The sequence below is a fragment of the Electrophorus electricus genome, chromosome 24 (genome assembly GCF_013358815.1).
Source record: "Electrophorus electricus isolate fEleEle1 chromosome 24, fEleEle1.pri, whole genome shotgun sequence".
Lineage (NCBI taxonomy): Eukaryota > Metazoa > Chordata > Actinopteri > Gymnotiformes > Gymnotidae > Electrophorus > Electrophorus electricus.
Genome location: NC_049558.1, coordinates 2,477,670 through 2,493,384, shown reverse-complemented (window position 1 = coordinate 2,493,384; position 15,715 = coordinate 2,477,670). Strand labels below are relative to the sequence as shown.

The window sequence follows — 15,715 nt, the reverse complement described above, 5'->3', positions numbered from 1 at the left end:
TATTACATTTGAAATAAGCACTGTATGGTTGGGTGGTCTGTAATACCCGACCTCGAAGTTAGGCCTTTGTCTTGTACGATTCGTTGTCTTAACAGGCCTAAAATGACTGCAGGTTAAGTACCAGCCTGCAGTTAACCTGACAGGTCAGAAAAGCAAAATCCGTTCCAGCTTTTGCGCCTCACAGCTGCTCGCCGAGAAATTCAATTAAGGATTCCTCTTCCCACTGCGGTCTCCAGGGCAGATCTTCCGGGCGACTCGCCCTGTGTTAGAAATAGGAAAATGCAATAATAACACAAGAAAAAAATGAAAAAAAAAAAAGAGACAACTTTGATCACGCATGCTCCCTTGGCATCCACCTTTTGCACAACATTTCTCTTAAGTTGGAAAGTCAACGAAAACCGACGAAGTAGTTCACAGGTAAGACTTTATTTCGACTATCGACTACTATTCATATCACTTCTGTCGGTGTGTCAAAATAAAGAATTTGCCTACGGCTCTATTGACTTTAATATGATCAGGTGTTCACGGTCAGTGAAGGAGATGCAGACTATTTAGAGCGCAGGGCTTGACACACTTGACCGGCTGGACAGTGCAGACTACTCAACTCTGCCTATCTGAACACAGACGCAGAGCACGCTGACCGCTCCGGAGACCCGCACTTACGCGAAACATAAAGTAGTTCAGAATCTTTCGTCTTTGTAGAATGTGTCTAGAAGTTGAGACGAGGACTTGATGCAGTACTTAACATCGCCACGAACATTCAGACAGTCTGAAAAGGGGCTAGCTGTCAACTTTCTTTCGATAGCCTGCCGCATCTTTAAAGCGCAGTGACTTTGGGCTCCTTGAGTCCCTGCGCCGCTGACCCAGTACGCCTTATTCGCGTCCAGGTTGGATTTGTAAATAGGGTATAGTAACCTTTCTTTAACACGTGTCATCTACTGCAATTAAAAGTTGTAGACTTCCTTAGTATGGTATAACGTGTTCTCTCCAATTTGTAATGCTGGAATATTCTACAGTTTATGTATCCGATCTTTTTTCTTGTTTTTTTTTTTTTTTTTTGATGCAAGTATGTTCTAATGTTACTCCTGTGCTGTGGCATGTTATAGTTATATTATCAGCCGACATTACGCGTCTGAAATCCTAGCAGTTTCATACCTTGCCCACTCATTTCACGCAACACTGGTTGATGTGACGCGAAATGAAACTAAATGGGGGAAAAGAAGTTTTTGCATTGGGTAAATACGCCGTGCAGTTAAGCTACACTAAAGCAAGTTCTCACGACGCACACTTTACGCTAGTATTGTGGACATTAGGTGAAAACCACCTTACTTGACGCGGAAGTTATCTGAGCATTCATACATAGCGACCTCAACATCAGTATAAGATAGCTGGCCGGTTAATGCTCAGTAAGTGTCTGTGATCTGAATAAACAGCATTCGAAGTTGGCTAGTCGGGTCTTTTGCCCTGGGCTACTGAAATAGTGCCTGATGACATGGGAGGACTATAGGTGATTGGGACAAAGCACGGATTTGGAAACGTGTTCTCCAGCAGGCTCGCCTTAGCCTGCCGACCTGTACCCAGCCGCGTTTGGCTGTGGTTTCTGTTCCGATAGTCCCGTCTCTGTAGCCGCTGTAGCTTTGTGAAACTTTCCACAGCCCCACGTTTGTGTCTTCTATTATTTTGATAATTGCAAAATAGATTACCTGTGATTTCTGGTTGAACCAGAGCCTCTAAACACTGACTCTCGGTAATGACTTATTGTGCCTCTGTTGCGCTCTAACAGACTAATTTAGTCCATGGTAAAGAAGTATACGAGGGATTGTAGATTGATTAAATTGAATGCAAGACGTCTCACAAATTCCACCTTATGTTTATTTCCCTCCCATGTGTTCAGTTGCTCAGGTGCCTATCTTAACATAAAATAAACTGTATTTAGAAAGATAAAGACAGAGAATTAAGTTAAGGGCTTGGTTATTCATTATATCACAATTAACACGAATAAACATTGTTTACTGTGTCATGCAACTTCATATAACCTTTTAAAAAGCATTTCTATTGTAAGGGACTGGTAAATATGAGCAACGTGTATATGTTTGTGCATAATTTGTGAACATAAGCTGAACACAAGAGAGAGTCAAAAAAGATCACTGGCTCTTTAAACCCCTGGGTATGCGTATTCTCGCTGGATCTTTCTTCTTTGCTAATTATTGTGTTGTTTTCAGAGCAAATATGTCATATCCATGGCGACCAGGCAGGTTTATTGTCTTTCTCATGCAGTGGCTCACATAAGTAATTAATTACACCCCCACTCCCAGTTAAACCAATCATTCAGGGAAAGCCATCTTCTATTTAAAATGCCTGTGGTATCAGGGTGAACATAAACACTTAAAAAAAACTTATTTTTAGTCATGATTTTTTCCCCCCTTTGCTTTGTAAATGTTTTCTCTTAAATGCCTGTTGTATATTCTTGAGGCTTATTTCACTTAGCTTTGGTCAATGTCAGAACCTTCTAGCCGTTGACAGCATTTTAAGAAATGACAGCGCTGCGTGTCGCGCACGCTTCTGTCTTGTTGCATTTTTGCGTTTTACACGTGCGTCTGCCGTCACCTTTATTTCCCGATGCCGTGACCCCGCTGCCGCGTGAGGGAGAACGGCAGAGGCAGTTGCTCGTGTTTCGACATCGGACAGCATCAAGTCCTGTCGGGGAAATCCGTCTCGTGAGCGGGCCCAGCTTCGCTTCCGCGGGTCGATTAGTGACAGGCCGTATGTAATGGCTGATGAACGCGTGCGCGAGCTGCGGGCGTCTGTGCGTCCCAGTGCCCCCGGGGCTCTGGCCACGCGCGGGGCTGCGCGTGGCCCGGGGCAGAAGGCACGCTCCCATCTGGACAGCCAGCCACCTCATACTGGCCGCGTGCTTTTGCAGGTGCTCCGCCGCCTCAGTGTTGATGAAGCACGGCAATGTCCATCTGTCACTTATTTTCTTCTCCTCCTCTTCCTCCTCTTCGTCTGTTTGTGCTTCAGCTTCAACTCCTTGCCCGGGGAAGGAAGGCCCACACTGAATTTGCAGTGACCTTATGTGCTTGTGATTAAAATTGGTGGTATGTATACAGAGAGATCAATATATTAGGGAAACGGCTTCCATTTAAATAAGAATGCAGACTGATAAAGTGTGTGTCAGATCCACTCTGACACACGCATAACACCACACTGCTTTAGTCTATAGAAACATGACATAACTTACCATGTGAATGTCTGTCTATCTAAATGCAAAAATGTGCACATCTGAGTGATGAGAGCCCGTTTGAAATGGGTTACAGAGTGTGAGGAATTAGCATTCGTTTATCTAGGTTATATGTTTGCTAAAGCAGCTTTTTAAAAACCCAAGTACAGATTTTATGTTTAAACATAGTTGAATAGTTGGGGATATAAAAACCCCCCTAAACATCTTAATAATGGCTTCACTCAAGTTTGACAATCTCTCATCAGATATAAATTAAATGCATTTTTACTTTTCAGTGCGGACTATATGTCTATGGTAGTTTTTTTGTCTCACCCACAAGGGATGTGATATTTTTGTTTTGCCCTCTGACCAGCAACTTTCATGGCTTAAGGGATGTTTTTGTTTTCTTTTTTTATCTGACCTTGGCTTTGAACCTGGAGCCCGTGCTGTGCAAACGTACATTCATAATTCCACACCACGCCTGACAGAACTCAAGATGTAGTGTAATTGCTTTTTCACACCTCCACTTTGTAAATTGCACAATGTAATGATTTGGTATCTATATTCGCACTACTGTAGACCTTGTAAAATCTACTGCTCCCACCACAGAAGCATGCACAGCCTCATGTTTGTTTAATCATCATTATTATTTTTATTTTAGTGCAGGGGAAATGTCTTCTTTGCATGCTTGATCAACCAGTGGAGAAATCCAATATAATTGAGGTTCAAGGTGAATTGCGTCCCGAGCGTTTCCCCTTGACCGAAGGAGCACGCAAATTCTTGAGCAAAATAAACAAATCACAGCGACAACAGTAATATAGGCTTGATTTTGAAGGCATGAAATAAGTATCGATTTAAACCTTCACTTCATAGATGAAAATGGCCTTTTTGGTAATTTGTCCAGGGCCCTTTCAATACAGGAGGAAGAGCGAGTGAGCGAGTGAGAGGAGAGAGAGAGAGAGAGAGAAGGAGAGAAAGGTATGGAGTGACAGAGGGAGAAAGACATAAGAGGAGGGAGGAGAGGAAAGCAACTAACAAGACAGAGGAAGGGACATGCTGCCCCTTCCTGAGCTCATTATCATTCTTAATAAGTCTTAAGGAAAGAAGGAGCATTGAGTGTAAATGCAAGCTAATCGCAGCATCGGCCAAGGTTAGCGGGGACGTGAGCACGTGCTCTGGCCGGCCAGCTGGCTGCCCGGGTGCTGCCAGTGCCGAGTCCGACCCGTGTGCTAGCCCCGGTGCCGGGGCCCGGGTGTCCGCCATAGGGGTCGTGTGCCCACTTTTCCAGCAGACCTGCTGTAGCGGAGGAAACGAAACAGGGTTTAAAGTGATGACATGTTTACTCCAGTGCGCGTACTCGGGCGCGAAACCTTCCTCTGATGATTTCTCAAATTCCGACTGTCCGACCAGCCATAATTAATTCAGAATTTGAATGTTTGTTTGAATCAGATGGGTTTTGCCCTGTTGCAGTATGGCATATTCTTTTTGGTAATAAATAAAGAAAGACAGACACAAACAAACAAACAAAAAACCCCCAAGTTATTTCACTGATATGTTGCACGGTAAACAGGTACTGATGAGTGCAGTTGTGTAGGTGTTTGCTGCCAGGTATTTAATACAGTTGCGAGAAGATTAAGTGATTGCATAGACAAAGCTGCATTTAGCTTACAAGTGAGTTTAGTGAATTATCACAGAGGCAACTGGTTGAGTAGTTGAGAGGGACTTGGAGCATGTAAACATGTACAAAGTGACAAATCATTTGCAGTGCTTGCATTTATATTACTGAGGTTTGTGCTTACGTGATCTTTTTTCCTCATGAGAAAAGTTTATTTTCAGCACATGCACTAAATTACTCTTACTCTGTGTCATTTTATACTTCAGATGCCCTGTTGGGTACCTTTTTCAGTCCATATTTAGAGGCTGTGTTTATTTACGGTTCTAAAGCAGGCTTATGATAAGTGTGCAGTGATGCACTTTGCTGCATGTGCGATGCGTGACGTGTGCTCTACTGCATCGGCCCAGATCTGAATAAAAACACAATTATGCATTGCGGTAAACGAATGGGCCCTTCCAGCCTGATCAGTTCTTCTCCCAGAGAAAGCGCTGCCCCTGTGCCTCCGTCCGGCATGTAAAGACGATATACCTTCAAACAGACGTTCGGGGCCTTCCGCTCGGACCGTTTGTTTTGTTTCCGGCCCTTTCTGAATAAAGCGCAGCACGTTCGCCACGTCAGCGGTGCCCGGTAATTGGTCGTGTTTTGCGGTGCTGTTTTCTGACTCGGCGATGGAAAGTATCGAGGCAGGCTTGGAGATGAGCCTCTGGGATTGGAACGGCTTCGTGCTGGCTGGCGATGTTACATCAGCGCGGAGCACCAGTAGGAGCAGCTTTCCCATAGCGGAGCATGCGATGCTCTCTCTCTCTCTCTCCCCTCGTGTCTCTCTCCTCCCTCCTCCCAGTCTCTCCCTTTCTTTCCTCGTTGACGGCAACCTGTGCCCATGGCCCCCAGGGGCGACCTGGGTGGCAGAGAGTCATCGCCATGGTGATCAGAGCCCAGAACCTCCACAAAGCAGTCCATTGTGACTGGTGTGCGTTGAGGTGAGAGGAACAAAATGTCACAGCAACGGGTCTTTTTTTTTTTTCTTTTTTTTTTTTTTTTCCTTTTTGTTGTTTTTGTCTTAAAGGCCCGGTGGGGTTTGTTTAGCCTTTGATTCATCTGTGCTGCTGTCTGCTAAACGAGCTGTTTGTGATAACGCTTAATTGCCTCTTTTAAGGCATCCATTTTGGTTTGCTGTACATGCTTTGGCTGTGGCATAAAAAAAATTAAAAATTGGTGAGAGCAGGTGGAACCTTAGCCGTCAGTCCTGCTAGAACTGACATATGGGCATGGAGTATGATGTCAGTAATTCCAAAAATGCATTTTGTTTAAAGGAAAATCCTTTTTATAAAAAGAGGAATTGTGAGAATCCTGCAATAATTTGGCACTGACATTCTGAACCCAGTGTGGGACGACTGGAAATAATGCCACCACATAATTACAAACATCGCACAAACACAAATCTAATACTTAATACATCAGAGAGCTGTTCTTCTATAATGAATAAACATAGGTAACATTTAAGAGAAACAAATCCCGCAGTGATACCCGGTATTTCACTGCTCTTCGTCTGCGTTTGTGTTATTAGGTCTATCACTGTCTGAGTACAGGAGGAAGTTCCTCTCCACTAGGGGCAGCAAGAACAAGTTAAAGTGAACTGCAGCGAGCAAAGGAGAGCCCCCTCACAGGGAGACAAACCCGGCAACAGTTGCGACAGCGTTGCTTTATACATCTGCAACCTGTGTCCTGTTCCAGTGGAGGATGAGTGTAAAACTAACTCCTCTGTGCCTTCGTTCTCAGTTATCACATGGCCCTCGCTAATGTACTGACCACACAGTGAAAACTGTTCAGTGGGCAGCTGTTAGTGCGAGCACTCCTGAGGAGGGGGAATATTCCATGCTCCAATTGTGGGCTGCGTACCGCTGGCTGCACTGGGAATCCGCGAGACGGCAGGATCTTTTAGTTTATGGTAATTGATGCTCGCGTGGTAGGTGACATACGGTGGGGTGTGACAGCCGGGGCAGGAGGGCACGTGGCTGTGGGGCAAGGCCGTGAAAGGGGTCTGCAGTCGGCACGTCTGACCGGGAGGGAGGCGGCGGCTTCTCCTCCTAACCTCTGGGAGGACGCGGGGCCGCGCGGGCTGACAGGCTCAGTGTTGAGCTTGGCCTCTGGCGTAGCACGGGGCTGTTGTTCCGGCTCAGGGTGGAGGAGTGCCATCAAACACCCAGCCCCAGTGTGCCACCACTGTGCCCTCTGCTGAACAGAGATGCAGACAGTCTTACTGCTCTCCTCAAACTGCTCTCTCTCTCTCTCTCTCTCTCTCTCTCTCCCTCTTTTAATTTTACCTTCCTTTTCTTTCTTTCTCTCCTCTTTCACATTTTTATCCTCCCTTGTTTTACATCCTTGGTTTAGAAATGTTCGCTTGTTGATATGGCTGTTATGAGAGCTCATCTTTATGGGGGCAGTATCAGTGCTTTTATGTGTCCCTGTCTTAAGAGCAGGCGCCGTGTTGTGTTCTGAGGCGCCTGTGTATCCTCCCGACGCCGGGTTTGTTTCGCCCCCTCTCTCTCTCTCTCTCTCTCTCTCGACGAAGACCACAGCCACTGCATAGCCTCTCTCAATCAGCCCCCTGCGCTAATTCCACTTCAGAATTCTACTTGGCGCACAGAGTAAATAAATTTTTCAGCGTTTATTAGGATCCAGCTCTGCCAGAAGGGATTCCTCTCTTCTTCTAGAGCCGCTTCAGTAATTAGCAAATTGATTAGGAGAACTTCAGCACACCTCCTTGGCTCTTATCTCCTCGTTCTAGGACAATATTGTTGTGCCACGGGACGACGTAAATATTTTAAGGGGAAACCCTCAGCGAATCTCATTAATGACTGTGGGGTGTTGCAGCTGTCTCCTGCTGTTGGGCCCAGCCAATTTTCTTAACTGTGATTAAAGAAAAGTCCTGGATTGTTTAAACATGGCAAGTCTTGTGGGGCCGTTCTGTTCAGCCCAATCCGGAGGTCTTTTTTTTTCTGTTACATGTTCTTTCGTCAACTCCCCTCAGATCGATTAGTACGAACTCACTGGAGCAAAGAAGCTTTGAGCGCTCCGGTCATTCGGCAATGCATCGTGCAAAATACGACAAAGACCCTCTTTTATGTACAAATGCTAATTAAATTTTTACCCCTTTCCTGTGCAGCAGTGACGATGACTTCGTAGCAATTTGGCAGCTAATCAAATTGCATTTTAAATGGAGCCGTTTAAAGATGACTGTAGACTGCTCTCAGGAAGACACACTGGTGCAAATTAAGTCAGAATAGGATGCTGTTTGGAGAGAGGAACAATAAAACAGAATCCACATTTCAATTGTCTTATGGGCTTAAGTAAACAGGCAACTTACAGTATTTGATTTGCTGTTTTAATTAGTTAAAAGGAACACAGGTATACAATCAGCCACATTTGAAGAGAGAGACAAGAAAACTGTTTTTCTTTTAATTATACTGCCTCTGTCGTGCATGTCACCACAATTTAACTAACTGAAGGAAAATGCACAATCAAACAAACAGGAGGCTGTTAGATTGGTAAAAGGAGGTGGCACCCTGGAAATGATTCATCAGCCCTAATTTGAGATTACGCCTGCTTAAAATGACAAACCCTTTTAGAAAATCTTGTCAACAAGTATGTTTTCTCACCGAAAAGAAGCTATTCTCAGAGGCACCTAAGATGCTGTCCTCATACATTTGGCATACATCATTAAGTTCCTTGTAGCCAATCAAATTGTCCATTCACCCAACATTCCAGAACATATTAGTGACATCTCGTTAGCAGAAAACAGATAACGGAGGGGAAAGATTAGGGAGCTGGCTGGAACTGTTTGTCATGCAGAATGACTAGAAAGAGTGATTCTTCTGAAATGAGGTTTGTGTGTGTGTTTTCTGAGGTGCAGTCCTCCTCCCACTGCACTGCCAGACTGGCTTCTCCTGCTCGGTTTTCATACAGGACTCTGAACGAGATGTTTGCCCTTCCCTCAACTTTCCTAAATTCACATTTATATTATGTTTTAACATGTCATGACATGAAGACCATGACTGAACTGCACAGAATCCAGTAATGATTGTATGAGCTAAATCAGCAAATCCCCTTTTGTAACTGACAATAGATAATTTACTTTGAAGGAACTCTTATCCGTCCAGTCTTAGCTGTTGATCCTGCACTAATAGCTCTGTTTGATGAACCTTACATTAGAAACAGTTTTTCAGAGGACCTTGATAAGTCCTGAATCAAATTTTAGCCTCGACCTGCATTAACATGAACTGCACTGGATTCTGTCAGTACCTGGACGCATTAGGGGTTCATTATTTTCAATAGTCCATGCAAACAAATACACCCCCCTAATGTTTTGAAATGTGATGAGTGGCTAATTAATTCTCTTGCTCATAATTTAGATTTTGTGATGTTGTGGAAATGAAGCGTCAGTAATGTTGGAGACTGAGGCCTTCTGGTAAGGGCGTCTCTTTAGCAGACAGGGCCTGAGTTGCATCTGCTCTGCCATGCCAGCCACAATTAGACACTGCCATGTGATCACTCCATTATGGGAAAATGGAAAAAAAGAATGTACAAATACATTTTTGGTGTTTATTTTGCAACCACACCCCAACAGTCTACAGTATTTAACTTGGGTGGAGAGTAATATGGGTGGGGAAGTTCTTTTTGTCAACATAACCTGTCCTTTTAGTTACAGAAAGAGTAACGTGACAAAAACCTTTTAAAAAATCCCCTCAAAATGTGCGTTCGACAGGCCGAGTAAGGTGTGGGAGGACTTGGGGCACAGAGGTTACACTAAAATATTGGTTTTCATTTGAGAATGCCTCGGTACATTTACACACCAGAAAAAAATAAGTCTCTGGTTTTATTGGGGGTTAGAAACCCAGAACTCAGAAACAGCCTTTACTGTCAGTCTTGTCTGAATCCACATTCCAAACACTCCATGGGTCAGCCTGCATGTCTATTTTGGGTCGTGTGATAGTGTTATTCAGCGTGTATGGAGACAGACAGGGAAAAACACGTGCTTGGTTTGGCCTGAAAATGTGTGGCTTGTTTTGTGCAGGCTGCACCTATCAGTGGATTGATTGGCTGGGAGTTGGTGGACACTGCCTGACATGCACCTTCTTTTTCAACAGGCATTCTGCTCCACACCCTTAATTCTACAAGTGAGAGGCTAGATAGCAAAGGTCCCTGGGACAGGGAGCGACAGCTTATTTGCAAATTAATGTCACATGACATATTCTCCTCAGGCTGATAAATGAATGGCGCAGTGTAAATGAACGGATCGATGCAGTGGATGCCTGATCCTGCCAGGCCGGTGTCCACAGCACATCCAGCTGTAACCACGCTGGCCGCCAACACTCCGTTTCAGGTCCACAATGCATTTCACAAATGCAAATCAGTCTTAGACTATGTAAATTTGGTTAATCTGTATAATTTACATATTTTAATTAAAGTCATCTTTTGTACAAAGTCAGTGTTTTCAGCTATGTGTTTGTTAATAATTAGGAGATAATAGGTCGTCACCTCTTTTAATATGTGAAAATTATTTATTTATTTATTTTTTGCTTTCTTAGTAGCGAAAAGCTGCTTTTAAGGGTGCTATCTTTAGAAAAATGTCACTTGGTGAAAGTTTAATTAATAAAAGAGGGCTAAAGCACTATAGCTATGGGAAGAGGAGGTGCACTGCTTAGTTCTACATCTGGGCTATCCTGCACAAAAAAAAAACAACTAGTCAATTAGTGTCTTAATCTGCAGAAACAAAAACCTTATAAGATCTAGCAAAAAGATTTTAGGGTTTAAAAGGTTTTGCACGAAAGGTAGCAGGCTTGGGCCAGAATGGAATCCTGGACTGTCTAAATTTTTAACTTTTCCATGACCTCTAATAAAGGGAAGTTAAGAAAGAAGGTTTGAAATGGAAAGAGAATAAAGGTTTACCAGTGGATGTTCAAGTAGTTGTATATTAATCTTGTATTAGAATGTGCCAGCTTTGGAACGTGTGAATTTTCAACCTTGAGAAACACAGAGTAACCACTGAGTCTTTCCAGGGATATCCTGAAAGATGTGCTTGGTTTGAAGGCTTCATGTTTTTATTATCTTTTCTTGAATGACTTGGCTAGCCGCCAGCATGCTGTGACTTCTTGAGATCCTGGTAACATGGATATTATGGGATATAATTCCAAAATAATCATCCCCTCTGCATACAGCCTCGCCCTCTGCTGTGTCTTCAGGATATTTGACATAGACACAGAAATGGCCCTGCTATTAGACACAAGGTGATCCTGTTGGCACCGCACCTGGCGCTGTTAAGTCACATCCTCACAGAAGGCGGGCAAAGAAAAAGAACACTTCCTCTGTCGCTGCACTCAGAACCATCACGGACGTGACGGCAATCTCATCAGAGCTGTTTATTTTGAAGCATCTTAATGGACACTTTCAAGCACTGTTCTTCTTGAAGGAGCCTCCTCATGGAAGAGCTACGATTGCAAATAAAAATGTGGTCATCATTCAGGTGGACTATTAAGTCCATCTAATGAAAAGCTGATTGGAGAGGATCAGTGAGGAGAGGCATGGCGGCGTCTTCACCTGCGAATGTCCTGAGCGATGGTTTAGTTGTGCTTGAGGTGGGAGTCAGGTGAAGACGGGGTTTGGCCGGGTCTGCACGAAAAACACTCTAGCCAAAAACAAGGCCGTCCAAGTGCCTCCGACATCTCTGGGCCCTTAGCAAATTCAGGCAAGCGATTGGCTGCGGAGGATCATCAAATAAATTAATTGTTTCCCCTCCATGGTAAGAAGGTGCTGCTCTTCCAAATCGAGTGCCTGCACTTGGTTATTGCACTTTAATAGCTTGCTCGCCAAACTAACCATATATTACTGCGTGTGCAGGCTCAGATCAGTGAAGATGAATAGGCTATTAATTAGAGTTGCGCTGAGAGGGCACAAGGGAGAGACTACTCATAGCCCTGCAATCAGCGTCAACGGGGCCCTGCTCCCCGCACGCCAGCCAGGCCACCACTGGGTCAAAAACCTCCACTTTCCACTCGCCGACCTAAGAGGACAAACGAGTCAGGCTGGGCCGATCCGAGATGGACACAGCATCTCGGACTGCGGAAAGGTGCTTTGTTGCTGTACGGTCTCCACTGCTCTGGTTTTTCTTAATTAGTAATAAGGTTTTAGTAGCTCTAGCCTATGAGAGACTTTGGAAAGCCTAGTCAACAACTGGCTCACGTACTGTTGACTGTAAATTAGGAAGTTATGGAGGAAATATTTGACAGCCGAGGGTGATTTGCGACAAAAAAGTATCCCTCGGCTTCCTTGAGCTGAGCTTCTGAATTAGCTTTTTATCACAATTAATTAAACTACTCTATAGGAGATGTTCCATCTTGCGCTCATCCGTGCAGGATAAATAAGCCATGTTGGCGGATATATGTTCCTTTATTAGCTGACATGATCTCGCCGGCATCTGTAGCTAGGAAGCTGTCTGGCTTGGCGCGACTTTGCAGGGGAGTTGCATGCCATCATTCATGCCGTGCACCAGCTTTATGGCTCGTTTTGTTAAAAACCTCGTTTTTTTAATGCAAGGTGTCCGAGTTATAGCCCGTCTATGCAAATGAGGCAATTCTGACAGTTTGTTATTCATGTCATCGCCTTTTTAAACACTTAAAGGAAATAAATCCGTCGCTGACAGGCAACTCTGAAATTGCCACTAAATATTATTAAATATTTTAACAAGTTCCTTGTAAATATGACTTAAATGTTTGAACGATGGGCAGCAAGAAGAATGGCCTTGCATCAACTTATTAGAGGCAATAAACAGGACATGATTTATAGCTTATTGTGGAAGGACTTTGGACACGGTTTTAATTTTTTCTTTTTGCCTATCCTGTTTGCCTCCTCTGTCTTGATGTGCTCGGTAAACAGATAAGCATTCTTTAAAACCCGGCGCTTTTTATAAGCCATGGGACGTTGGCAGAGAAACGGTACAGCCATGGCATCAGTGACACGGTCACTCTGATGGCATACTGTACATCACGGCGCGCTTTTGACATCTTTTAAAGTGCCCCTTATCTCTTTATTGTTCCATGCTTTAAATTTTGTGCTGCTGCCAGCCATGAGGGAGGAGAAAGTTAGATGATGTATTTGTATGTTCATGGTAAGTATGGTGGTCCCATAATGAGGGCTAGTATGAAATCACTTTAATTGAACTGGGCCCTCTCTGAGATCAGGGAGGGAGTGGTTTAGCTTCCTACTGTATTAAAAGTCTTAGCCTTGGCATGGAATATTTGTAGCTTTCACATAAATACTGCATTTTTTTTTTGTAGTTTTTTCAGAATAGTTTCTATGGCACATAATGTTTACTGTACGTAACGAAGGTCATAAATGACAGGTAGCTTAGCAGAGGACGGCTGTGTCTGTTTTGGGAAAACGAGGCAAAGAATAGTCGTCTTAGCCTACAGACAGCGTTGTAGCTCTTGTTGCAGATGGAGCTACTCTGTACTCCCCAGATGTTTCAGAAGAGCCTCACTCTCCACCAATGGCAAATTTATTTTGTTAAAAAGTCAAACGAACTGCACTTTTTAAAAATAGGAATCATTACACAGTATTAAAACCAAGCGGCTGATTTGTGGTGTATTATCTCTTGTTAAAGGCCATAGTTTTGAAAGGGGGGATTAGTGCAAATGAGCCTATGTCCACCAGAACATTTAAGTGGCCTCCAGTTGTAAAATCAGATGGAGGTCACTTTTTTATTTTAAAATGGTTTTGATTGTACTTGTTTCTAGTTTGACCCAAAAAAAAAAAAAAAATTGGCGGGTGCTTCAAATAATCAGTTAAAAAGTTTCTTTTTGTGACAATTGATCAGTATCTACATGATTAAATTATTTAAAAAAGCAAAATAAGATAAAAATGAAAAACGATTACTTGTAGTTTATACTATGATGATGTATTTAAAATGTATTTAATGTCATCTCACACGTTCAGGAGCCTGGTTTAGCCCACGTGGGCATGGATGAGCGAGCCTGCTGTGAAGTGCGTGTTCACTGTGACACTGCCGATGGGCGTAGCTGGAGGTGGGTGGAGGCCGCGTCCTCTGATCAGCCCGCTGGCCTCGGCCACGCTGTCCGAGCGCGGTATTCTTTCCGGCTGCGGTGAGGTGACGCTGCCCTGTCAGCAGCGGACGCCTCCACCCTTGCTCCACCCGTGCTCCACTCGCGCTCCCCTCCGCTTACTCTCCTCTCTCCCAGCCTTTTGCAATCCTTTTGGGTTTTTTTTTTTTTTTTTGTCAGGATAGGAGCATCTTGTCCGCCGGGCTGTAACTTTGCCACCAGCTCATGGGTGTCCCCCTCCACACCCTCAACCCTTCAGTATCGAAATGATGACTCAAGCCACACATAGGGGCTCTTGAGGGGAGAAAACAAGACTCTGGGCGTAGAGGCGGAGGGAGACTTACCAGGGTGTGAGGTGCTCCTGGGCTAAAAGCTCAGGCAGATCTCCTTCCGGCTTATTCGATTAGGCTGTCTGCTCCACAGGAAGTGCTGAAAGACACGGCCGATTGTATCACTGCGAGGTTCGCCGCACGCAAGCCTGAGACGCTTGCCAGTCCTCCTCTTTTGAATGCCAAAGTGGTCTTCAATCTCGTTACAGTGGGGCTGGCGGATCTTGCTCTCCCCGAGACCCCCACTCCCATTCCCCCCAGGTCCTGATTAGCGGGGTTAAATATAGAGAGCGCTGTGTTGGTATTTCTGCGGTCGCTCGCATGCTCTGCGCATTAAATATTTGTGATTATTTTTTTCCCGAACACCACGTGTCCCGATGATGTTTGCACCCTCAGCTGCAGAACACTTCAGAAAACCTGCACCGTAACTGCATTTCTGCTGTTTGTCTGCCTGATGTGTTTGGAATTTTTGACAGGTTCTTCTGTTTTGGCGCGTTGAGACACTTTATTTGCTGTCTTTATTTTTATGTAATATTCTAAAACGTAACCATCTGTGTAAAATACTATTGCATGGAGCACTGACTGAAGATGTGGTAGACTTTTGCACCAAAGAAGATCCCCTGTTTGGTAGAAAGGGAGGCCAGCCCACGGAGTGGCTGGGAAAAGGCCTGGAAAAATGGGGTCCTGATCTTCTTGGAAATGCCACAATAAATCGCAGCACCTCCCCAATGCACGGATGATTAAATGTGCTCCTAAACTGCCCTGATTTGTGGGGGCACCTTGCCGATTTTATTTGCCACTGTTAACATTTTCATTCCTGCATTATGCATGCCGCTCTGGGGCAAGAAGTGCCACAAACAAATGGCCTGCGGGATGAGTGTAAACACAAGCTGCCTCCAGACCTGAGAGAGAGACAGACAGACAGAAAGAGAGAGAGAGAGAGAGAGAGTGTGAATGAGTGAGACAACTGACAGAGAGACTAAGAGAGAGAAGCAGGAGCAAGAGAGGGAAGAAGCGATGGGGGGGAGAGAGAGAGAGAGAGAGAGAGAGAGTGTGAATGAGTGAGACAACTGACAGAGAGACTAAGAGAGAAGCAGGAGCAAGAGAGGGAAGAAGCGATGGGGGGGAGAGAGAGAGAGAGAGAGAGAGAGAGAGAGAGAGAGAGAGAGAGAGAGAGAGAGAGAGGGAGCGCAGCTAAAAGGAAGATTGAGCGAGAGGGAGTGAGAGCGAGAGCGTTGGCGCGAGCGGCATCACTCACTCACTCCACTCCTCCTCCATCCAGTGGCGGGCTACTGTACACCCACTGTCAGAGGCCCCTCCTCTAGGGCCTCTGTGTTCCTGTGTGCATGAGGCTACGCAGACAGCTGCAGAGGCCGCAAGGTCCCCTCACTCATGTACTGCAGTTTAATGACACATCTGAATTAAAGACGATAAT

General features: G+C 44.7%; 1 protein-coding gene across 5 annotated transcripts in view; it reads left to right on the top strand.

Moving 5' to 3' along the window:
- Positions 1 to 206: 206 nt before the first annotated feature.
- Positions 207 to 15,715, top strand: part of casz1 (castor zinc finger 1) — a 153,158-nt gene continuing 137,649 nt past the window's right edge. For 3 of the 5 annotated variants that reach the window (XM_035522415.1, XM_035522417.1, XM_035522418.1), the window contains exon 1: positions 207 to 417. The gene's annotated coding sequence lies outside the window, so the exon portion shown is untranslated. The other 2 variants (XM_035522419.1, XM_035522420.1) reach the window with 2 other exon arrangements.